Source organism: Balaenoptera physalus (genome assembly GCF_965194825.1).
Source record: "Balaenoptera physalus genome assembly, chromosome: 15".
In the NCBI taxonomy this organism is placed as follows: domain Eukaryota; kingdom Metazoa; phylum Chordata; class Mammalia; order Artiodactyla; family Balaenopteridae; genus Balaenoptera; species Balaenoptera physalus.
This window is the reverse complement of record NC_138894.1, coordinates 68,561,738-68,588,192: the sequence shown is the minus strand read 5'-3', so window position 1 is coordinate 68,588,192 and position 26,455 is coordinate 68,561,738. Positions and strand designations below refer to the sequence as shown.

The 26,455-nt window shown below is 38.4% G+C and overlaps 1 protein-coding gene across 3 annotated transcripts in view; it reads left to right on the top strand.

Annotated features, from left to right (window-relative positions):
* Positions 1–4,146: 4,146 nt before the first annotated feature.
* VIT (vitrin) overlaps positions 4,147–26,455 on the top strand; it is a 147,664-nt gene continuing 125,355 nt past the window's right edge. For all 3 annotated transcript variants that reach the window (XM_082427750.1, XM_082427747.1, XM_082427749.1), the window contains exon 1: positions 4,147–24,913. The gene's annotated coding sequence lies outside the window, so the exon portion shown is untranslated. The remainder of the gene's footprint in view (positions 24,914–26,455) is intronic.

Genomic DNA, 26,455 nt, shown 5'->3' with positions numbered 1-26,455 from the left:
CTGCTGGGTGGGTGACTCACAAACTGGAGAACACTTATACCACAGAAGTTCACCCACTGGAGTGAGGATTCTGAGCCCCAGGTCAGGCTTCCCAATCTGGGGGTCCAGCAACGGGAGGAGGAATTCCTAGAGAATCAGACTTTGAAGGCTAGCAGGATTTAATTGCAGGACTTTGACAGGACTGGGGGAAACAGAGACTCCATTCTTGGAAGGCACACACAAAGTAGTGTGCTCAATGGGACCCAGGGGAAGGAGCAGTGACCCCATAGGAGACTGAATCAGACCTACCTGCTAGTGTTGGAGGGTCTCCTTCAGAGGCGGGGGGTGGCTGTGTGTCACCGTGAGGACAAGGACACTGGCAGTAGAAGTTCTGGGAAGTACTCCTTGGTGTGAGCCCTCCCAGAGTCTGCCATTAGCCCCACCAAAGAGCCCAGGTAGGCTCTAGTGTTGGGTCGCCTCAGGCCAAACAACCAACAGGGAGGAAACCCAGCCCCACCCATCAGCAGACAAGTGGATTAAAGTTTTACTGAGCTCTGCCCACCAAAGCAACAGCCAGCTCTACCCACCAGCAGTCCCTCCCATCAGGAAACGTACACAAGCCTCTGAGACAGCCTCATCCACCAGAGGGCAGACAGCAGAAGCAAGAAGAACTACAGTCCTGCAGCCTGTGGAACAAAAACCACATTCACAGAAAGACAGAAAAGATGAAAAGACAGAGGGCTATGTACCAGATGAAGGAAGAACATAAAACCCCAGAAAAACAACTAAATGAAGTGGACATAGGCAACCTTCTAGAAAAAGAATTCAGAATAATGATAGTGAAGATGATCCAGGACCTCAGAAAAAGAATGGAGGCACAGATCGAGAAGATGCAAGAAATGTTTAACAAAGATCTAGAAGAATTAAAGAACAAACAAAAAGAGATGAACAACACAATAACTGAAATGAAAACTACACTAGAAGGAATCAATAGCAGAATAACTGAGGCAGAAGAACGGATACGGATAAGTGATCTGGAAGACAGAATGGTGGAATTCACTGCTGTGGAACAGAATGAAGAAAAAAGAATGAAAAGAAATGAAGACAGCCTAAGAGACCTCTGGAACAACATTAAATGCAACAACATTCACATTATAGGGGTCCCAGAAGGAGAAGAGAGAGAGAAAGGACCCAAGAAAATATTTGAACAGATTATAGTCGAAAACTTCCCTAATGTGGGAAAGGAAATAGCCACCCAAGTCCAGGAAGTGCAGAGAGTCCCATACAGGATAAACCCAAGGAGAAACATGCCGAGACACATGGTAATCAAACTGGCAAAAATTAAAGACAAAGAAAAATTATTGAAAGCAGCAAGGGAAAAATGACAAATAACATACAAGGGAACTCCCATAATGTTAACAGCTGATTTCTCAGCAGAAACTCTACAAGCCAGAAGGGAGTGGAATGATATACTTAAAATGATGAAAGGGAAGAACCTACAACCAAGATTACTCTACCTGGCAAGGATCTCACTCAGATTTGATGGAGAAATCAAAAGCTTTACAGACAAGCAAAAGCTAAGAGAATTCAGCACCACCAAACCACCTCTACAACAAATATTAAAGGAACCTCTCTAAGTGGGAAACAAAAGAGAAGAAAAGGACCTACCAAAACAAACCCAAAACAATTAAGAAAATGGTCATAGGAACATACATATCAATAATTACCTTAAACGTGAATGGATTAAATGCTCCAACCAAAAGACACAGGCTTGCTGAATGAATACAAAAATAAGACCCATCAATATGCTGTCTACAAGAGATCCACTTCAGACCTAGGGACACATTCAGACTGAAAGTGAGGGGATGGATAAAGATATTCCATGCAAATGGAAATCAAAAGAAAGCTGGAGTAGCAATACTCATATCAGATAAAATAGACTTTAAAATTAAGAATGTTACAAGGGACAAGGAAGGACACTACATAATGATCAAGGGATCCATCCAAGAAGAAGATATAATAATTATAAATATATATGCACCCAACATAGGAGCATCTCAATACATAAGGCAACTGCTAACAGCTATAAAAGAGGAAATCGACAGTAACACAATAATAGTGGGGGACCTTAACACCTCACTTACACCAAAGGACAGATCATCCAAACAGAAAATTAACAAGGAAACACAAGCTTTAAATGACACAATAGACCAGATAGATTTAACTGATATTTATAGGACATTCCATCCCAAAACAGCAGATTACACTTTCTTCTCAAGTGCACATGGAACATTCTCCAGGATAGATCACATCCTGGGTAACAAATCAAGCCTTGGTAAACTTAAGAAAACTGAAATCATATCAAGCATCTTTTCTGACCACAATGCTATGAGACCAGAAATCAATTACAGGGAAAAATACATAAAAAACACAAACACATGGAGGCTAAACAATACGTTACTAAGTAACCAAGAGATCACTGAAGAAATCAAAGAAGAAATAAAAAAATACCTAGAGACAAATGACAATGAAAACACGACAATCCAAAACCTATGTGATGCAGCAAAAGCAGCTCTAAGAGGGAACTTTATAGCTATACAAGCCTACCTCAAGAAACAAGAAAAATTGCAAATAAACAATCTAACCTTACACCTAAAGGAAATAGAGAAAGAAGAACAAACAAAACCCAAAGTTAGCAGAAGGAAAGAAATCATAAAGATCAGAGTAGAAATAAATGAAATAGAAACAAAGAAAACAACAGCAAAGATCAATAAAACTAAAAGCTGGTTCTTTGAGAAGATATACAAAATTGATAAACCATTAGCCAGACTCATCAAGAAAAAGAGGGAGAGGACTCAAATCAATAAAATTAGAAATGAAAAAGGAGAAGTTACAACAGACACCGCAGAAATACAAAGCATCCTAAGAGACTACTACAAGCAACTCTATGCCAATAAAATGGACAACCTGGAAGAAATGGACAAATTCTTAGAAAGGTATAACCTTCCAAGACTGAACCAGGAAGAAATAGAAAATATGAACAGACCAATCACAAGTAATGAAATTGAAACTGTGATTAAAAATCTTCCAACAAAAGTTCTGGACCAGATGGCTTCACAGGTGAATTCTATCAGACATTTAGAGAAGAGCTAACACCTATCCTTCTCAAACTCTTCCAAAAATTTGCAGAGGAAGGAACACTCCCAAACTCATTCTATGAGGCCACCATCACCCTGATACCAAAACCAGACAAAGATACTACAAAAAATGAAAATTACAGACCAATACCACTGATGAATATACATGCAAAAATCCTCAACAAAATACTAGCAAACAGAATCTAACAACACATTAAAAGGATCATACACCATGATCAAGTGGGATTTATCCCAGGGATGCAAGGATTCTTCAATATATGCAAATCAATCAATGTGATACACCATATTAACAAATTGAAGAATAAAAACCATATGATCATCTCAATAGATGCAAAAAAGCTTTTGACAAAATTCAACACCCATTTATGATAAAAACTCTCCAGAAAGTAGGCATAGAGGGAACCTACCTCAACATAATAAAGGCCATATATGACAAACCCACAGCAAACATCATTCTCAATGGTGAAAATCTGAAAGCATTTCCTCTAAGATCAGGAAAAAGACAAGGATGTCCACTCTCACCACTATTATTCAACATAGTTTTGAAAGTCCTAGCCATGCAATCAGAGAAGAAAAAGGAATTAAAGGAATACAAATTGGAAAAGAAGAAGTAAATCTGTCACTGTTTGCAGATGACATGATACTATACATAGAGAATCCTAAAGATGCCACCAGAAAACTACTAGAGCTAATCAATGAATTTGGTAAAGTTGCAGGATACAAAATTAATGCACAGAAATCTCTTGCATTCCTATACACTAATGATGAAAAATCTGAAAGAGAAATTAAGGAAACACTCCCATTTACCACTGCAACAAAAAGAATAAAATACCTAGGAATAAACCTACCTAAGGAGACAAAAGACCTGTATGCAGAAAACTATAAGACACTGATGAAAGAAATTAAAGATGATACCAACAGATGGAGAGATATACCATGTTCCTGGATTGGAAGAATCAATATTGTGAAAATGACTATACTACCCAAAGCAATCTACAGAGTCAATGCAATCCCTATCATATTACCAATGGCATTTTTTACAGAACTAGAACAAAAAGTCTTAAAATTTGTATGGAGACACAAAAGACCCCGAATAGCCAAAGCAGTCTTGAGGGAAAAAAGCAGAGCTGGAGGAATCAGACTCCCTGACTTCAGACTATACTACAAAGCTACAGTAATGAAGACAATATGGTACTGGCACAAAAACAGAAATGTAGATCAATGGAACAGTATAGAAAGCCCAGAGATAAACCCACGCACCTATGGTCAACTAATCTATGACAAAGGAGGCAAGGATATACAATGGAGAAAAGACAGTCTCTTCAGTAAGTGGTGCTGGGCAAACTGGACAGCTACATGTAAAAGAATGAAATTAGAACACTCCCTAACACCATACACAAAAATAAACTCAAAATGGATTCAAGACCTAAATGTAAGACCAGACACTATAAAACTCTTAGAGGAAAACATAGGAAGAACACTCTTTGACATAAATCACAGCAAAATCTTTTTGACCCACCTCCTAGAGTAATGGAAATAAAAACAAAAATAAACAAATGGGACCTAATGAAACTTAAAAGCTTTTGCAAAGCAAAGGAAACTACAAACAAGACAAAAAGACAACCCTCAGAATGGGAAAAAATATTTGCAAATGAATCAACGGACAAAAGATTAATCTCTAAACTATATAAACAGCTCATGCAGCTCAATATTAAAAAAACAAACAACCCAATCCAAAAATGGGCAGAAGACCTAAATAGACATTTCTCCAAAGAGGACATACAGATGGCCAAGCAGCACATGAAAAGCTGCTTAACATCACTAATTATTAGAGAAATGCAAATCAAAACTACAATAAGGTATCACATCATACCAGTTAGAATCAGCATCATCAGAAAATCTACGAACAACAAATGCTGGAGAGGGTGTGGAGAAAAGGGAACCCTCTGGCACTGTTGGTGGGAATGTAAATTGATGCAGCCACTATGGAGAACAGTATGCAGGTTCCTTAAAAAACTAAAAATAGAATTACCATATGACCCAGCAATCCCACTACTGGACATACACCCAGAGAAAACCATAATTCAAAAAGACACATGCACCCCAATGTTCACTGCTGCGCTATTTACAATAGCCAGGTCATGGAAGCAACCTAAATGCCCATCGACAGACAAATGGATAAAGAAGATGTGGTACATATATACAATGGAATATTACTCAGCCATGAAAAAGAACAAAATTGGGTCATTTGTAGAAACGTGGATGGACCTAGAGACTGTCATACAGAGTGAAGTAAGTCAGAAAGAGAGAAACAAATATCGTATGTTAACGCATATATGTGGAACCTAGAAAAATGGTACAGATGAACCGGTTTGCACGGCAGAAAATGAGACACAGATGTAGAGAACAAACGTATGGACACCAAGGGGGGAAAGCAGCGGGGGGTGGGGGTAGTGGTGAGATGAATTGGGAGATTGGGATTGACATGTATACACTGATATGTATAAAATGAATGACTAATAAGAACCTGCTGTATAAAAAAATAAAATTCAAAACAAACAAACAAACCAAAAAAAATAAAATAAAATAAAAGCACTACTTTTCTTCTAGCAGTTAAATTATGAATGGATCACCTATCTGTTGAAGGCTTGGTTTAGGCTTTGTTTGGGTCATCTATACAGGTTTTTGGGGTTTTTTGGGGGTTTAAAAAATAAATTTATTTATTTTATTTATTTATTTTTGGCTGCATTGGGTCTTCCTTGCTGTGAGCGGGCTTTCTCTAGTTGCAGTGAGCAGGGGCTACTCTTCGTTGTGGTGCACAGGCTTCTTGTTGTGGTGGGCGGGCTTCTCACTGCGGTGGCTTCTCTTGTTGCGAACTACGGGCCCTAGGCGTGCGGGCTTCAGCAGTTGTGGCATGCGGGCTCTAGAGCGCAGGCTCAGTAGTTGTGGCGCACGGGCTTAGTTGCTCTGCGGCATGTGGGATCTTCCTGGACCAGGGCTCGAACCCATGTCCCCTGCATTAGCAGGTGGATTCCCAACCACTGCGCCACCAGGGAAGCCTATCTATAAAGGTTTTGCCATTAATCTTAGGGTGGGTTTCTTAATCCTCGGATGTGGCCTTTACTCCTACGGCTTAGCCCTTCCATGAATTCAATGGGCAGCCTGAGGTATTTACCAAGCCCATCTAACTTAGCAGGACATGAACTCCAAATTCCTGTTTCCCTGGCAGTGGGCATCTGCAGAAGTCTCTGGTCAACTTTTTCAGCCTTTCAGATGATGTTTTTCTTTGGGGTGTCTTGGAAGTCTCATCATGCATGCACAGTTCCATACCTGCCAATAATTTGAGGGGAGTTTTCATGTACAATAGATTTCGGGTTCCCCACCCTATGACTCTCTTTTATACTACTTCTCTTTTCAATATCCAGCTGCTCCGGCATTCCCAGACTCCACCTTTGACTTCTCAGCTCCATAAGACAGCCACCTCCAGCCTGAGTTCTGTCCCCCAGGGGTTGCACAGACTGGGGACTACTCTCAGGACAAAAGCCAGGTAAATGTGGCTCTCATGCAGTGTGGTTTTCTTTCAAAGGACATATCCCTCCACTGTCTCCCATCTCTGGGTCACTCGCCAGTGCCTCCAAAGAGTAAATTTTAAAAAAAAACCAGACTTTAAAATTTAGAACAGTTTTAGGTTAACAATAAAATGGAGCAGAAAGTACAGAATGTTCCCATATACTTCCTACCCTCTCTACTCACACAGCCTCTCTCACTATCAACATCCTGCACCAGAGTGGTACAATTACTACAGCTGATGACTCTACGTGGACACACTGTTATCACCATAGTTTACATTAGCAGTTCACTCTTGGTGTTGAATAGTCTATGGGTTTTAACAAATATACAATGACATGTATCCACCACCATAGTATCATACAGAGTAGTTTCACGGCCCTAGAATTCTTCTGTGCTCTGCCTATTAATTCCCCTTCTCCTCCAACTCCTAGCAACCAATGATCTTTTTACTGTCTTCATAGTTTTGCCTTTTCCAGAATGTCATATGGTTGCATTCCTATAGTATGTAGCCTTTGCTGATTAGTTTCTTTCACTTAGTAATACGCATTTAAGTTTCCTCCACGTCTTTTCATGGCTTGATAGCTCACTTATTTTTAGTGCTGGGTAATATTCCATTGTCTGGATGTACCACATTTTATTCATCCATTCACCTACTGTAGGACATCCTGGTTGCTTCCAAGTTTTGGAATTATGAATCAAGCTTCTATAAAGATGTGTGTGCATATTTTTGTGTGGATATAAGCTGTCAACTAGCTTGGGTAAATACTACAGTGTGATTGCTGGATCGTATGGTAAGAGTATGTTTAATTTTGTAAGAAAGCTGCCAAACTGTCTTCTAAGGTGGCTGTACCATTTTTCATTCCCACCAGCAATGTATGCGAGTTCCTGTTGTTCTACATCCTCCCCAGCATTTGTTGTCAGTGTTTCGGATTTTAGACATTCTAACAGGTGTGTAGAAGTAGCTCATTGTTGCTTTATTGTGCAATTCCCTTATGACATATGATGTGGAACATCTTTTCATATGTTTATTTCACATCTGTATATCTTGCTTGGTAAAGTTTCTGTTCAGGTCTTTTGCTCATTTTTTAATTAGGCTGTTCATTTCCTTATTGCTAAGTTTTAAGTGTTCTTTGTATATCTTGCACAATGGTGCTTTATCAAGTATTTCTTCTGCAAATATTTTCTCCCAGTCTGTACCTTGTCTTCTCATTTTCCTGACAGTGTCTTTTGAGAGCAGGAGTTTCTAATTTTAATGAAGTTCAGTGCATCAATTATTTTTTCATGAGTTGTGCCTTGGTGTTGTAATTTAGAAGTCATTGCAATTCCCAAAATCATCTAGAATTCTCCTATGTTATCTTCCAGGAGTTTATTAGTTTTGCATTTTACATTTAGATCGATGGTCCTTTTCAAGTTAGTTTTTGTGAAGGTTGTAAAGTCTGTCTAGATTCATTTTTTTTGCATGTGGATGTCCAATTTTTCCAGCACCGTTTGTTGAAAAGCCTATGTTTTCTCCACTGTATTTCCTTTGCTCCTTTGTCAAAGATCAGTTGACTGTCTTTATGTGGGTCTGATTATGGTTTCTCTATTCTATTCCATTGATATATTTGTCTATTATTTTGCCAATACCACATTGTCTTTTTTTTTTTAACTTTTTATTTTATATTGGAGTATAGCCAATTAACAATGTTGTGGTAGTTTCAGGCACACAGCAAAGTGACTCAGCCATACATAGACACGTATCCATTCTCCCCCAGACTCCCCTCCCATCCAGGCTTCCACATAACATTGAGCAGAGTTCCTTGTGCTATACAGTAAGTCCTTGTTGGTTACTCTTTTTACATATAGTAATAGATACCACACGGTCTTGATTACTGTAGCTTAATAATCTTGAAGTCAGGTAGTGTCAGTCCTCTGACTTTGTTCTTCTCCTTCCATACTGTGTGGGCTATTCTGGATCTTTTGCCTCCCCAGATAAACTTTAGTATCAGTTTATTAATATCTACAAAATAATTTGCTGGGATTTTGACTGGGACAGAGTAATTTTTGAGAGTTTATCATTGTAATCAGTAGGAATGCTAGTCCAAAACAAGTATCAAAGTCTTGCCCAGCACTAACTGATTTTGCTAGAAATGTCTAAATGTCCGGACCCTGTTTTCAGTATTCTTAAAATCCAGTTGGAAAGAAATGGTTAACACAGGAAACAACTAGAGAACAAAAAGGGCAATGCATGACTTAATATTACTGGGGTAATAAAACCAATCAATGCATTAAGAGTTCAGAGGAGAAAAGGATTCAATCAAATATATTTTCATATATGAACATCCAGGTTCTGTGCATCACCCAAACTTTCCTTGAGAATTCTGTTTGGCATAGCGTATGTGCAAGGCCACGTTTTTGAGTGTGACTGCTATTTCTCATGTACCAGAGGTCTAGGATTCTGAGATGGCCTAATGGTACCTTGTCAGGCAATAAGGATCTTATAATGTACATGAAGGCTTGCCCTTGGCCAGGACACTGGAAACAAAGTTCTTAATAGAAATCCATTATTCTTCTTTCTGCTTACGAGCATTCAACTTCCACAGATCCACCCTGGATCGCCCTGGGGAGTGAGGTTGACAGATATCTGTAGTGCTTTACTAATCAGAATTTGAATTCTAAGAGTCCAACTAGCTAATTCAAGTAATATTCCAACAAGAGAAGGAGAAAGGCGGAGAGGGAAAGAGAAAAAATATTTGGGTAGCTTAGCCATCTTGACTTTCACTAACCTTTGATGTTTGAGAACACGGCTTCACTTAGATCTCTTATGTGCTGCAGCACATAAAGGCTGTGATCTGCCTTTGAACATTACATACCTTGTGAACCTGTCTGCCAAGTCAATTAACTTTTACAATTCCATCTCCAATTGAGAATTGCAAAAGGACATTCTCATACTGTTGCTATGAATTAAAGAGAGCAAGAACTCCTCAAAACTGAAATCTTTTTAAAATCCTCAAAACTATCAAACACAAACCATGGGATGAAATGCAATAATCAGAACAACATATAGACTGCTGATCAATTCAGTGAGAGCCAGCCATGCACTTCCTAAAAAGAAGGACTTCTATTTGGCTTCTTGGATTTAGTGTGTGGCAACAGAGCCCTCTGATACCTCCATGTACTGATCGTGACTTCAGTTACTACAAGAATTTCACCATCAAAATTCATTGCATACAGGTGAAAGACACTTTGCACAATGAAATTCAAAAGCAGATTCTTTCTACAAACCAGCTATTTACTGAGATCCTTGAGCTACTGGGGTCAGAATGAAACAGAGTGGTCAGCAATTGCCTAGTGAATTTTTGATAAATAAATTAAGCTATTCCCAGGAAATAAAATTTCTATACTTTTTAATAGCATCTTTGCTTCTTTTTTTCCTAGAATAGTCTGATATTTAGTAACCCTGTTATTACCCATGTGCTCAGACAAAAATATTCACATTGTTTATGAGTTTATAAGCTACTAATAGGAATATTTAAAAGATTATGCTTCTTTCTATCTCCGAGCATTTATTTATTTAACAAACATTTATCAATTTCTGCCTGTCTTCCAGGCTCTGTATCAGGCCCTGAGGATAGAGTGGGAAGCAAAACTTAGCTCCTGGATTTAAGTTCACAGATATTCACAAATAATTATAGCAAGTGATACATACCCTAACAGAGCTGCCTTCAAGGTCCTATGGAAACTCAAGGAGGAGATGACATATAAATAGAGAAGGATGAGCAGGCGTGTGCTGGGCAGAGCCTACAAGGAAGGACATTCCTGGCAGAGAAGCTGTACCTGCAAAGACAGGAAGGGGTCACTCCACACAGAACAAACAGAGTAGGTGGTCTCCTCTGGCTGCGCCCACAGTACAGAAGGAGAGGGCTGGGACAGAAGCTGGGTAGTCAGTGGATGCACCCTAGAACTGGTACACCATGCTCGGGAGTTTAGACCTCCTCCTGCAAGGAGCGGGGAGCCACCGAAAGACATTAAGCAGGACATAATCAGATTTGTGCTTACATATTCCTCCGGAAACAGCATAGAGAATGGACTGGAGGGGATAAGACTGGAAGCATAGGAACAAGTTAGGAATTTATACAATTGTCCATTCAAGAAAGATGAGCACAATGTAATATTATTTAGCCATTGAAAAGAATTAAAGTACTGTACGTGCTACAACAGGGATAAACCTCAAAACACTATGCTAAGTGACAGGAGCCAATCACAAAAGGTCACATATTGTATAATTCCACTCATATGAAGTATCCAGAATTGGCAAAACTATAGAGATATAAAGTAGCTTCGTGGTTGCCAAAGGCTAGGAGGAGGAGGGATTAGGAGAATGGTTAAGGGGTACTCTTTGTGGGGTGATGAAAATGTTCTAGAATTGATTGTGGTCATAGATGCACAACTCTGTGACTATACTAAAAGCCACTAAATTGTACACTTTAAAAGGGTGAGTTTTATGATATGTGAATTACATCTCAATAAAAATATTTTTTCTAGAAAAACAATGAAGTGGGAATGAGAGTAGTGACAATTCTGATTCTTACTGGCTGAGCTGGGTGGATAGGGCCACCACAAATCAGGACAGGGAATTCAGAAGGATGACAAGCTCCTTTGTGGACATTTTGGTTTGTAATGCCTGTGAAGTGTCAAGATGGTAATGAATAATGGCCAGGGGAACTTGTAAGAGTCCAGGCGGAAAGATGTGAAATATTCAGCACATACTTTGTACTAGTGTCTACGGAGGGCATGTGGGGTGAAAAGAGGCCAGGGCTAGACCACTAAGGAATGTCATGTTTGAGGAACAGACAGAGAGGTGCTTTCAAAGGAGAGTGAGAAGAAGCTACCAGAGCGCAAAGAGGTAAATAAATAGCCTAACACCTGCTGAGCCCAGTCACGTCACTAACTCAGTGTTTCAAAATACTTGGGAGCATCTCCAAACATGATTTTGTTTAATCAGGCAATCTGGTGGTCAACTGCGCCCATTCTGGAATCTGTAAGACTGCCATTGCCCTGTGACTCAGCTCACTAGCTGGACACCGACCACCGGCTTCTGCACTGTCCTGAAAGCTAGCCTACCTGCCTTTGCTCACCTGTCACAGGATTGGGAACATGCCGTTTTCATTTTCCCTGTTCTGCTAATGAAGTGATTATGTTCAGCTTTCATCATAATTAGCATTCACTTAGTTCAAGTGCTTTGTAATTAATCCTTCATGCTAATTAATCTTGTTATACATTAATACATCACAAAACATGCGAAAGCAAAACACTTTTCTTACTTGCAAATTAAATTAAGCTTCTTCACCCTAAAAGCAGAGTGGAAGGAAACGTAACTAGACAAATCGGACCACAGAAAACCTCCATTTGCTGAAAAACTGCTCTGGTCTGCATTAAATTTTGCATTCAGAAAATTGGAAAAATAAGCTCAGCCAAACCATACCTTGTCCCATTTTTCTCAGTTAGCAGGACATTCCTTCTCAACTAGCTTATGATTTAAAAAAAAAAAAGATTTTTCAAGACTCATTTTTATTCTTTATTCGAATTTTAAATGTGGAGTTATCAGCAAATGCTGCCAAGGTAGGTGTTGCAGATTATGTTCTTTATTATCACCTCCCAAGCAATAAACAGGCCTTACTTCTGTAAATCCTGCTTTATGATTTTATACAATCTCTTTCACGTATTTTTTCTGTTTTGATCCTCACAGCAACCTGGGGTGGAGACAGCACGGTCAGAAGAGAGGCTGTTTGGGTTTAAACTCTGATTCTGTTTCCCTAGCTATGTGCCCCTGGGCATGTCACTCTCTGTCTCGTTTTCTCATTTCTAAAATGATTGCTACTCATTGGGGTTGCTTGAAGATTAAATGAATTCATAGATGCAAAATGCTTAGAACTGTGCCTGGTATAGAGTAAATGCTCAATAAATTTTACCGTTGACATTTGAGCAACGTGGGGAAGGGGGATGGGTTAGGGACAATGACTACCCTCCCACCCCTGTAGTCAAAAATCTGCAAATAACTTTTTTTTTTAAAGATTTATTTTATTGATTAATTGATTGATTGATTGCTATGTTGGGTCTTCGTTTCTGTGCGAGGGCTTTCTCTAGTTGTGGCAAGCGGGGGCCACTCTTCATCGCGGTGTGCGGGCCTCTCACTATCGCGGCCTCTCTTGTTGCGGAGCACAGGCTCCAGACGCGCAGGCTCAGTAGTTGTGGCTCACGGGCCCAGCTGCTCCGCGGCATGTGGGATCTTCCCAGACCAGGGCTCGAACCCGTGTCCCCCGCATTAGCAGGCAGATTCTCAACCACTGCGCCACCAGGGAAGCCCCTGCAAATAACTTTTGACTTCAAAAAACTCCTAACTGCTAATAGTCTTTTGCTGACCAGAAGCCTTCTGAAAACATAAAGTCGATTAACACATATTTTGTATGTTATATGTATATCTACATATATTTTATGCATTCATGACATACCTTTTTCTTAGTTTTTCCATACTTCTAGGCTATAAGGTTCGTCTGCAAGTTTTTTCAAATTGCCACAAATCCCAAAAAAGTTTTTTCTATATATTTATTGAAAAAAAATCCGCATATAAGTGGACTCACGCAATTCACACCTGTGTTGTTCAAGAGTCTGCTGTATTAATATTGTAGTCACCATTCTTATCAATGTTTCCTGAGACCAGAGGCATAGAAAGATAAAGCTATTCAAATAACACATAGCGGGACTCCTGTCCCTACCTATCAGGATTTCAGACGCTTTTCCCTCGGCCCCTGGGCCAGTAACAACTGGGGCTTTGGGGCACAACACACTACCTTAGTGAATACCCCCAGAGGACTCTGGGTGGTGCTGAACCAAGGGGGCCTCCAGGATCAGAGTGCTGGAAAGGCCCCAACCACACGCCTACCCCGTGAGAGCCAGGCTCTTGACTGGCTAACCTCCAGCTCAGGGATGCAGCATAAACCTTGCTAATTATTTGTCCATCCAGATGAGAGTCACCTAACACACATTTCCAAATGGTAATCTGCCATCTTTTTCTACATTAAGACCCAAACATTATGACAAGCATGTTGGTCTGTGTGACCAGGGTTTGTTCAGGCATTCTTGGTGTCCCTTGCATAAGGGACCCAGGCCCTTTGTCTGTATCTCTTAAATGGCACTCTGAGCCCTTCCTTTATGCATGTGGCAGGAATCTGGTTTATCCCCAGGTGCATCACCTTGCCTTGCTTCCCATCAAGGCCTGGCTTCCATTTGTTTCCATTCATATGGATTTAGGAGCCAGCACAGTAGGATGCCATAGGAAAGCTCTAAAATCTATTCTGTACTTCTCCACAGCAGTTATAAATATTAAGAAAAGGATCTGATTCCTGAATCCTCTGATCTTAACCAGAACAAGCCATATGATAATTATCATTAATAATAACAATTTGTATAGCAATTTACAGATTACAGGGTTTTTTTTTTAATCAACTTTACCTCATTTGATACTCAAAATGGTCAGGGAAATTATATTCCTCATTTTACAAATAAAGAATCTGAATGTTCAAAAGTGCCTAGTTTGAGGCTAAAGAGCCAAAAGAGATGAATAAGGTTTCCCGATACAAATCTGATGTTATTTCTACAAAAACTTGTTACCTCTTTCTAAGTATGAAAGATATTCTGGGTATGAATTTTCCATTTGTTATGTCATCTTTTTTCCTTTTTAAAGATTTATTTTTTAAAATGAAATAATTTCAGATTTACAAAAATGTTGTAAAAATAGTACAATGAATTATGCATACAGTCAGTCTTCTCTATCCACGGGTTCCTCATCCACAGATTCAACCAACTGCAGATGGAAAATATTTGGGGAAAAAATTGCAGAAAGTTCCAAAAAGCAAAACTTGAAATTGTTGAGCACCAGCAACTATTTACATATTAGGCATTAAAAGTAATCTAGAGATGCCTTAGTATATGGAGGATGTGCATAGGTTATACGCAAATACCACACCATTGTATATAATGGACCTTGAGCATTCACAGATTTGGGCATCTGCAGGGATTCCTAGAATCAATCCCCCATGGATACAGAGGGATGACAGTACTCTTCAGCCAGCTTCCCCAAATACTAACATTTCACATAACTACAATACAATCATCAAAATCAGAAAATTAGCATTGATACAACATCATTATCTAATATTTAGACTTCATTTAAATTTCACCAATTTTCCTATTAACATATCTGATCTAAGATCAAATCTAAAATCACATGTTGCATCAATTGTTGTATCTCCTTAGTCTTCTTTAATCAATAACAGTTCTTCAGTCTTTGTCTTTGATGATCTTGGCACTTTGGAAAAGTACTGGGTGGGCCAAAAAGTGCCTTCAGTTTTTAAGTAAAAATAAAAGACACATTTTTCATTTTCATCAAGAACTTTATTGAACAACGTATTCACCGTTTTGTTCCACTACCTTCTGCCATTTTTCAGGCAGCTTCGTAATTCCATCTTCCCAAAGCTTTTTATTTTTTTGAGCAAAGAATTGTTCCAGGTGCCTTTTACAGTCTTCCAGGGAATTGAAAGTTTTTCCATTAAGAGAATTTTGTAAAGACCGAAATAAATGGAAATCCGAAGGTGCAATGAATATGGCGGATGAATCAGAACTTCCAAGCCAAGCTGTAAGAGTTTTTGCCTGGTCATCAAAGAAACATGGGGTCTTGCGTTATCCTCATGGAATATTATGTGTTTTCTGTTGACTAATTCTGGATGCTTTTTGTCAAGTGCCGCTTTCAGTTGGTCTAGTTGGGAGCAGTACTTGTTGGAATTAATCGCTTGGTTTTCCAGAGGAGCTCATGATAGAAGACTCCCTTCCAATCCCACCATATACACAACATCACCTTCTTTGGATGAAGACCAGCCTTTGGTGTGGTTGGTGGTGGTTCATTTTGCTTGCCCCACAATCTCTTCCTTTCCACAGTGTTGTACGGTATCCACTTTTCATCGCCCATCACAATTTGTTTTAAAAATGGAATGTTTTCATTACATTTTTCAGTAGAGAATCACATGCAGAAATATGGTCAAGAAGGTTTTTTTCATTTAACTTATGTGGAACCCAAACACAAAGTGATTCACATAACCAAGCTGGTGCAAATGATTTTCATGGCTTGATGTGGATATTTTGAGTATGTTGGCTATCTCCCACATGGTATAACATTGATTGTTCTCAATTACTGTTTTGATTTGATCTCTATCAACTTCAACTGGTCTCCTCGACCGTGGAGCATCGTCTAGAGGAAAATCTCCAGCACGAAACTTCACAAACCACTTTTGACACATTCGATCAGTCACAGCACCTTCTCCATACACTGCACAAATCTTTTTATGCATTTCAGTTGCATTTTTACCTTTCTTGAAATAATAAAGCATAATATGCCGAAAATGTTGCTTTTTTTCTTCCACCTTCAATATTAAATGGCTACACAAAAATTCACCAGTTTTGATGAGTCTTGTTTTAAATGCACACTGATATGACAGCTGTCACATAACAGTCTAACAAAACTGTTTCGAATGAAGTTAAAGACAACTAAGTGCTACGAGAGCCATCTTACAGAAAAAACCAAACGAACTTTTGGCCAACCCAACACTAGCCAGTTCATTTGTAGACTGTTCCTCTATTTGGGTTTGTGTGATGAGTCCTCATAATTAAAGTCAGCTATGCACTTTTGGAAAGAATGCCACAGAAGTGATGTTGTGTTCTTCCCAGTACATCACATTAGGAGGCACAAGATGTCAATTAGTCTAATTACTGATAATGGCAACTGTGATCACAAGGTTAAGTGGTATCTTCCAGGTTTCTCCACTGTAAAGATATTTTCCCCTATTTAATTAATAAATATCTTCTGGGGAGATACTTTGAGACTACATAAGTATTCTGTTTCTCATCTTCTTTTCACCCACTACTTATTTGCTGAACAGTAATTTTCTATTTCCATCATTCTTTCTTCATTCATTAGTTGGAATTCTTTTCTAAAGAAAAACGGTTCCTCTCCCCCATTTATTTATTTATGTACAAACCCAAATATGATTCCTTTATTATACGTGTTTTAATTCATTAATATCATTACTTGATTTGTTGTTCAAATTGCCCAGATTTGGCCATTGAGAGCTTCTTCAAGTTGGCTCCTGTATTCTTTTGACATGTTACCATCGTTTTTCTCACTAGCTCCAAAATGGGCCAGGTACATCTTGTATTTTCCCATCCCCAGCCCTAAAATCAGGTGCTTTCTGAGTGTATCTGATTTTGTTTATTGAAGAATGATATTTAGAAACAAAGCTTTTGTTCTATATGTGCTCATTTGTCATGGGGCTTCATTGCCTCTAGGCATTCTCAGCAAGCAAAGCTAAGACACACACACACACACCCCTATATAAATTTCTATGTTGGTAAATAGAGATAGTGTTACTCTTTATTTACTAATTCTTTTACTTTTAATAGATTTCTCTTGTTGAATTGCATTGGCTAACATCTCTAGTACAATACTGAATAGTAGTAGAGATAGTAGGTATCCTTGCTGAGTTTCTGATCTTAGTGGAAATGCCTCTAGAGTTTCCCCTTTAAGTAAGATGATGGATTTTAGGACTAAGGTATATATATCATGTTAAAGTATCCATCAGTTCTTATTTTCTTGAACATTTTTATCAGCAAGAAGAAATCCGAATCCAGGCAGAAGGTATGGGAAGAAAGACACAATGGCAAACATGGACGCTGATAAAATATGCCAGTGTATTAACTATAAAAATCTTCACACCTCTCTTCATCCACCCTTGCCATAGCCTTTCTACTGTCAGAGTCTCATTCCCTGCCCCTGGACTCTGGGGTTAGTCACTGTTTTGGCCAATTAAATGGCTAAAAAGAAATGACAGTGTGCCAGTTCTAAGACTAAATCTTAACAGCCCTCACATATTTTCTATTGCCCACTTATGACTTTGCCATTGCCATGAGAAGAAACTCTTCCCCTGTACAGCTGTTGCCCTGCAGCATGGGCACCCAAATAAATACATAGTCAAACACAGGCCTATAATGAGAAGCAGATCTGTACAGCACAGCACAACACAGCTTAGATCAGCAGAGCCCCAGCTGACGAGTGTTCAGTGAACCAATCCTTTATTTTAGATTCCATTTGCTTACTTGGCATAAAAGGGAGATATAACGCCTATAATCTCTTGCCAACCATTTTGAGCCCTTGTTTTGAATAAGGTACTTTTGTATTTTGCTAATCTGCCAGACCAGCAGCCTTTTTTAATGCTAGGATCTACGTTATGGCCTCCAGTTCCCAATACTATTCTTTAGGTCTTTGAATCTCTTTTATGCTATTGCAATCACAGTGATTTATCTGCATTTATTTTTTGTCAGTTTGGCCTAGAATATTGTGGGTGTTGTCCAATATTTGATACAGTGGTTCCAGCTCATTTCTTTCAGGGAGGCATTTGGGAGTAGTAATCTTCCTAACATCGTTTTTTTTAAATAGCCTGAGGAAGAATATGAATTCTATTGGTTCACTATCTCCTGTGCACCATTAAGTTTACCTTTTGAATCATAATCAATAACTCCTATCTAATCTCTAATCAATTTTCCCTCTGATTTATTCTTAAGAACTCTTCTTTCTAGTTTTGGAGGCTTTTACATTCTTTGGCAAAATCTCTTTTGACTTCCTATAGTCTACCATTTGTAGGTTATTCATGCTCCCAGTTTGGCTCCTTCAATTTTTTGAAAAACATGTTTTCCTCGTAATAACCTCTTTGCTTCTGGCAGATAGGGATAACATAAATGTAACAAGAGTTAATTATGTTAGCAAATTTTCCATTCACACCTACACTACTCAAAACATGTGTACTAAGCAGTGATATTCAACGGTGTCCAGGAAACTGAAATAACATCTGGTTGCAATAAGCTTCTACCAAAGTGCAGGGAGATAAAGTCCCCAAACTGCTGTAAATGAGTTCAAGGCAAATCATATTTCTATGAAAAATTGATGTAGCATCAAACATGATATATAGCCTTAGACATTTCAGTGAGCTTGTGTTATGAAGAGTGTAACTCTTGTGTTTTATACCTGCATGCAGTAAAAGTATCAGAAGTGTCTGAAAAGGCTATCTCATTACTTAAGACTCTTAAATTGCCATCCTGCATTTTTAAAAGTCACATAAAATAATGGATCTGTGATATGAAGAATGCATTGATATCTCTGAGTTTTATCTCTGGAGTGAAAAAAAAAATGAGGCAGTATTTTAAAGAGTCACCAAGTTCAGTGTTTATGACAATAATAAAAACTTTCAATAGAGAATGTTCTAAAAGAGATTTGAGTTTTTATACTGGATACAGTACAAGACTGAGACACTAAGTTTACGTAGTGACAAATAGTCATTGAGGAAAGAACTGATGCTTTCAAGCAACCATAAGTGATTTACAAGCAAACAGAATCTCAAGTAGTAATGCAGGAAACACTGAACACCACAGTTTCTGTTCTCAACTGGAAATAATCTAGAAGTTCAGTTAATGCCAAGCAGCAAGCTCAAGGACACTTACCAGGAAGCTGTGATCTTGTTTTAGTTAAAGAATCTCAAAGATTTCACGGAAGCTACCAACTTGACTATTTTGTAAGTATGGTTCTGCTGCCAGGCTTGGGAGCGGAGGGTTGAGTCAGTTCTCAGCATCCTCATCACTGGTCCACACAAGGCTCCAGGACTTTTGCTTTTATGTTTTTTTATTCCATTTTATCCCAATTCTCCACTCCCATTCCCTTTCCCCACAGGCAAGCATTCTAATGTATTTGTAATCATTCATTTAGTTAATACTTATTGTATGTATGCCTATTATGTGTCAGTTCAAAGGGATAGGAATACATCAGTGACCAAAACAGAATTAAAAAAAGAAAAAAATTAACTGCCTTCTGGGAACGTACCTTCCAGTGAGGGATGCACAATGAAAAATTAAGTAGTAAATATTATTAAAGGATAAAAAATACTATGGGGAAAATAAAACAAAGAAGAGGAAGTAGAAATGCTGGGAAGTAGGGCTATTTTAAACAGGTTGGCCAAGCAAGGCCTTACTCAGGAGGTGACATTTGAATAAAGATGTGAAGAAGGTGAGCATGTGAGCCATGCAGATATGCAAGAGAAGCCCTTGGGAACAGCCAGTACAAGTCTCTGAAGTACCAAGGGTCTGGTGAGTATATATTCACTTATATATATACTCACATGCTCCTGCAAAATGTATATTGTTGTTTTAGGTGTATATATGTTAATTTTCATAATTCCATTTGTAATAGTCTGGGTTCTCCAGAGAAATAGAACCAATAGGAGGTATACACAGAGAGAGAAATAAAGATATAGATATAGATATATAGATATAGATAGAGATATACAATAAGAGATTGGCTAAGGTGATTTTTGAAGGCTGAGAATTCCAAGATCCGCAGTCAGCAAACTCAAGACCCTGGAGAGCTGATGATATAGTTCAGTCCAAGTCCAAGTCCAAGTCCAAAGGTAGGAGAAGACCAATGTCCCAACTTGAAGACAGAGGCTGAGAGAAAGAATTCTTCCTTACTCAGCCTTTTATTCTAGTCAGGCCTTCAATGAATTGAATGAGGCCCACCCACATTGGGGAGGGCACTCTACTTTACTCAGTCTTCTGATTCAAATGCTAATCTCATCCAGAAGCACCCTCACAGACACACCCAGAAATAATGTTTAACCTAATATCTGGGCACCCAGTCAAGTTGACACATAAAATTAACCATCCCAGTATTGTACTGGTTTTCTCATCCTGTTTCTTACTTTTACTCAGAATAACGTTTTTAAGATCAATAGTTGTGGTAGGCAGAATGCTAAGATGGCCCCCACGATTTTTGCCCCTGGTGCATGATGATGTTATGTTACATGGCAAAGCAATATTGTGGATATAATTATAGTTACTAATCAGTTGACATTAAGATAAGAAGATTATCCCAGTGGGCCTAACCTAATCACATGAGCCCTTTAAAAGCAGCTGTCTCTGGCTTCTTGCAAAAGAGGAAGTCAGAGAAAAAACCCAAGCATGAAAACGATTCAACACACCATGACTGGTTTAAGGATGAAAGCAGCCATGTGATGAGGAGTGGGGTGACCTCTAGGGGTTAAGAGCAGCCCCTGGCTGACAGCCAGCAAGAAAATAGCAACCTCAGTCCTACAACTGCAAGAAATTGAGTTCTGCCAACAACCTGATTTGGTGGATTCTCTCCCAGAGCTTCTAGATAAGAACCCAGTCCCACCGACACTTTGATTTCAGCCTTGTGAGACCCTGAGCAGAGAACTCAGTCACACCATGCCTGAATTTCTAACCTACAAAACTACAAGATAATAAATGGGTGCTGTTTTAAGAAACTAAATTTGTGGTAATTTATTACATAGCAATAGAAAATGAATACAGTAGTGTTGCTGTACATTTTATTTATTTAAAAAACACATGCAGTAGTGTTTTTGTTTCACATGAGGCAAGATTCCAAGAACTTTACAAGTATTAATTCCTTTAATTGTCATAACTCAGTGATACCAGTTTTATTATTTTTTCCCATTTTACAGAAGAAGAAACTAAGAAACAGAGAAGTTAGGTTACTTGCCAAATGGCAGGTGCCAAAACTAACAGTCAAACCTAGGTGATCTGGTGTGGGATCATTGTTCAAACCCTGCATCTTGTTCTTTGCTTCTAGCTGCTGCATAATATTTCATACTGTGCATCTCCCACACTTAACTCTTAATTTTCTAGGGATGGATTTCTCATGGCCCTGCACAAGAAGCTCACCAAAGGCTATCCCACAAGGAGTTTCATAGGTCCTAGGGTACACATGTAATGTGACTAAGTACTTCTGCATGGTTCTCTAGAATAACCCCATTTGTCCACACCACCAGCAGCCCATCAGGGCCACCATATGTCTGCCATGGGCATTTTCCAGCTTTGCAATTCCAGCCAATCTGATGAAAAGTGATATTTCAAATGGGTGGAAGATCTAAATAGACATTTCTCCAAAGAAGACATACAGATGGCCAAAAAGCACATGAAAAGATGCTCAACATCACTAATTATCAGAGAAATGCAAATCAAAACTACAATGAGGTATCACCTCACACCAGTCATAATGGCCATCATCAAAAAATCTACAAACAATAAATGCTGGAGAGGGTGTGGAGAAAAGGGAACCCTTGTTTACTGTTGGTGGGAATGTAAATTGGTAGAGCCACTATGGAGAACAGTATGGAGCTTCCTTAAACAACTAAAAATAGAACTACCATATGACCCAGCAATCCCACTTCTGAGCCTATATCTGCAGAAAACCATAATTCAAAATGATACATGCACCCCAATGTTCATTGCAGCACTATTTACAATAGCCAGGACATGGAAGCAACCTAAATGTCCACTGACAGAGGAATGAATAAAGAAGATATGGTAGATATATACAGTGGAATATTACTCAGCCATAAAAAAGAATGAAATAATGCCATTTGCAGCAACATGGATGGACCTAGAGATTGTCATACTGAGTTACGGTAAGCCAGACAGAGAAAGACAAATATTATATGATATAGCTTATATATGGAATCTAAGAAAATGGTACAGGGACTTCCCTGGTGGCGCAGTGGCTAGGACTCCATGCTCCCAATGCAGGGGGCCCGGGCTTGATCCCTGGCCAGGGAACTAGATCCTACATGCATACTGCAACTAAGAGTTCGCATGTCACAACTAATGAACCCACACGTAGCAACTAAGACCCGGCACAACCAAGTAAATAAATAAATATTAAAAAAATAATAATAAAAACAATTTTTTAATCAAAAAATGGTACAGATGAACTTACTCACAAAACAGAAATAGAGTCACAGACGTAAAAAACAAACTTATGGTCACCAGAGGGGAAGGGGAGGGGAGGGATAAGTTGGGAGATTGGGATTGACATATACACACTACTATGTACAGATAACTAATAAGGACCTACCGTACAGCACAGGGAACTCTACTCACTACTCTATAATGGCCTACATGGGAAAAGAATCTAAGAAAGAGTGGATATATGTATATATATAACTGATTCACTTTGCTGTACATCTGAACACATTGTAAATCAACTATACTCCAATAAAAATTATTTTTTAAAATATAAATAATTAAAAATAAATTAAAAATTGAAATTACAAAAAGTGAGAGAACTGAATTTCAAGGAAATTAAAAGAATTTCCTGAGCTCTTAGAGATATTTTAAAATTAATTAAAATTATTTAATCAATGTAAAAAAAGTGATATTTCATTGCTCATTTTAAAGGAGAATTTCTCTCTCTCTCTCTCTCAATATTATTTTTTATTGTGGTAAATATGTATGACAAAACTTTTGCCATTTTAACCATTTTTCAGTTAATTAATTCATTAGCATTAGTTACGTCCATAGTGGTGTGCAACCATAATTATGTATTTCGAAAACTTTTCATCACCGCAAACATTATTGCTTTTCGATTTGCATTTCGCTTTGAGCATCTCTTCATACGCTTTCAGTACGTTTATATTTGATTCTGCCTTATTCACCATAAGAAAACAAATTAAACTAACGAAAGAAAAGACGCTCTAAACCCTAACATAGCACATTGCCTCAGAGTCAGACAGCCTTGAATTTGAACACCAGTTCTTGCCTTTCCAGCTGGCTGACCCTGGGAAAGTCGCTTAATCTTTGAGCCTCAGTTCTCTTATCTGTAGTACGGAAGTAATAGTACCGACCCCTCTAGGTTCTTCTAAGTATTAAATGAGTTGATATATGTAGAAGGCTTACCACCATTCCCAGCATAAGTATTTCATAAATGGCAATTAGCATTATTATTATTAACATTAATAATAATATTATTAATTATGTTTGGGCTGCCATTTCATCCAAACCTTCCCAGACTCAAAGGGTGGGACAGGCCATCCTCCATGTGGCAGTATCATCCTTACCACCAATGGACCTAGGCTCAGGATTTTGTGGAGGAAGAAACAGGATAGAGAAATTATTTAAATGCAGAACCAAGTGGAGGGAAAAAGCTTCAAACCATAATCTTAAATAAGGAGCAATCCCCAGGCTACTATGCCAGTAAGGAAGATTTTCCTCCTCGGGCTGGGCTGTGTGAGTGCACAGTCCCCAGCAGGCAGTGGACCGACTCTGTGCTCCCTCCCACCCTGCTGAAGAGAAGGAGCTGTCATACTGATAAACATTTGAATCTCAAGGAGTGCCAGACGTACTTTTTTATGGTCTGTTTTTAAGATGCTGTGATAGGCTAATGTATGTTTTGGGTCTGAATCTCTTCAATTTAATTGATGACACTAATATGTAAGTAAATAAAATCCGGTAGGTTTCACTTATTATGTGAGCTATCCATCATTTGTGTTTTTGAAACATGAGTCAGGTTTTACTTCCCACTATCATTATCCTGTGTCCTGTTCCCAGCAGCATAGACTACAGTCATTTCATTAAACTTGCCAAAATGTAGAAAGGACCGAAGCAAATTAAACCAAAAAATAGCTTTAACATGTAGGAAAATTATTTTTACTCCAAAAATGAGAGTCCAGTAGAATCAGCTCAGTAATGTTTGCACAGTTTTCTTTCTTTATGCAGTTTAATCCAGCTGTTCACTAACATTTGAAAAAGAAAATTTAATTGCCCTGCTTAAGTCAATTTTAAAGTATACTTAAAATTTTCCGTTTTATCTAGGTGCTTCTCTGCTACTTTTTAGAATTTCTAATTGTAGAATTTGCTGGCTGAAAAGGTGTGCTTTGGGCTAGAAAAGAATATTTAGAAATCCTTAACCGCCCCCCACACCAAAAAAAAAAAAAAGTGGGCGTGGAAATTTGAAAGAGTACCGCCTAATTCAGCACTAAAACCAGTGTGAGAAGCAGTGTGTGTGTGTGTGTGTATGAGTGTGTGTGTGTGTGCATGTGTGTGTGTGGTGTAAAATGTGCTTTTCAAAGTGCTGAGAGGTTGATGGGAATGTTTGATTAGCTCCTCTCAGAAGAGAAAAGGTGCTTGGACCTCTTCTTATTTCTTCTTTAGAATAATTTGGATGGGATCTGTGATGCAGAAAAGCTTAAGGAAAAAAGGATATCCATTCTCTGTGGTGGAAAAATTTTGAAAAATAATTGCTTTCTTCAAACAAGGTATGTCTGATGAATTGCTAAGCTAAGTAGATAGTTTGATTTCCATTCCTTGTTATGAAAACACGAAAAGGTATTTATCATTAAGAAACTAGAATACATCCCTTGACCAAGTAATCAGTCTGTACAAATTTCAGTTTCAGGAGAAGTGAGATGGGAGTGGGTGGTAGTTGACATCCTTGAAAACAACTAATATATATATATCAACTATAAATAAATTGTGCTGAGATAAGATTAGAATAAGACTTTCACTTTATCTTTTAAACCAACTTAATTATGGTTAAAATAAGTTGAAAAGTATAATGCTTGTGCAGAGCTTTAAAGGACGTTTAAGTCTTGCCCTTTTTTATACTTTACTTCCTACGTGAATACAGTAGCAACAGAATGAATTGCTTATCACAATGTAGGAGAAAAGGATATGGGCATGTTAATGCTAAGTTAAAAGAGAAATTATTTAATGTAGATCTATACTTCTCTCTATTCAGACAGATCTCGGAGGAATGTGGCTAGATGTGCAATTCTGTATCTTGTTTACACTGGAAGTGTTTTCTTAGGTTGAATGCTTCTTAAACTGATAAGCCCAAGAAAGGGCTGGCATTGTTAAGTCACTACTGTAGCCCAACTTTGCACAGGGAAACAGGATACGAAATCTCTTTTAAGAATGATTTGTGTTAAACCAGTATAAATGCCTCAAGCTCAGGTTAAACAGAGAGGATAAGACTGAATAATTAGACTTGATGGTTTGCTCTGAACAACCTACCGCATCTTTGCCATCCCCAAATCGAGAGGGGAATTCAAGATTTTCTTTGGGTTTATTGTAAATATAAAACCAGGCATTCTTGGCCATGGTGGTTATTCAAAAATGTGAGCACTAAGAAAATAGCATTTTGCCATTACGTTGTGTTGCAATAAATTTGGAAATTTTGGTGGTAACGTTCTGAGGTTGTTTTTCCGTTGGTCTCTTGAAAGATGAAAATAGCCTGCAGCAAGGCAAGATCAAATACTATTTGTTTGTGTATTTTCTCTGCTGTGTGTGTGAACTGCAAGCTACGCCGCCCATAGGAGAGCTGGAAGTGCTTCTCTTTTTTTTTTTTTCTCCTGTCTTTTATTTATTGAATTAAAATACCCTCTTTTGTAAAAGGCTTTAGACAAAGAATTGCAAGACTACAAGGGCTGCATTTTTAATTGCAATATGCTGGTTTCCCAGACTAAGCTTCATTTAAATATATCTTACACCTCACCACTGAAAGGAAATACGTTAGGAACTTTAGAAACGCTTAATATCTATTCTGACATAGCGTTTACTTTATGAATAGCATTCAGAAGATCTAATTATCTTTTTTGCCAAGTTGCTGATCACATGAAGAATAGTTTCTTTCAGAGAAAATACACTGGGTTTGAGAATGGTTTGTGAATAGCATCAGGAGAACAAAAATGCTTGTGCTGTTCCCATCTGTACTTCCTGTAAGACATACTGTATACAGGAAAGCAGTGCAGTTCAGTGCCATGTCCCAAGCCAGGAACCCTAAATTTCAGTGACAGCTC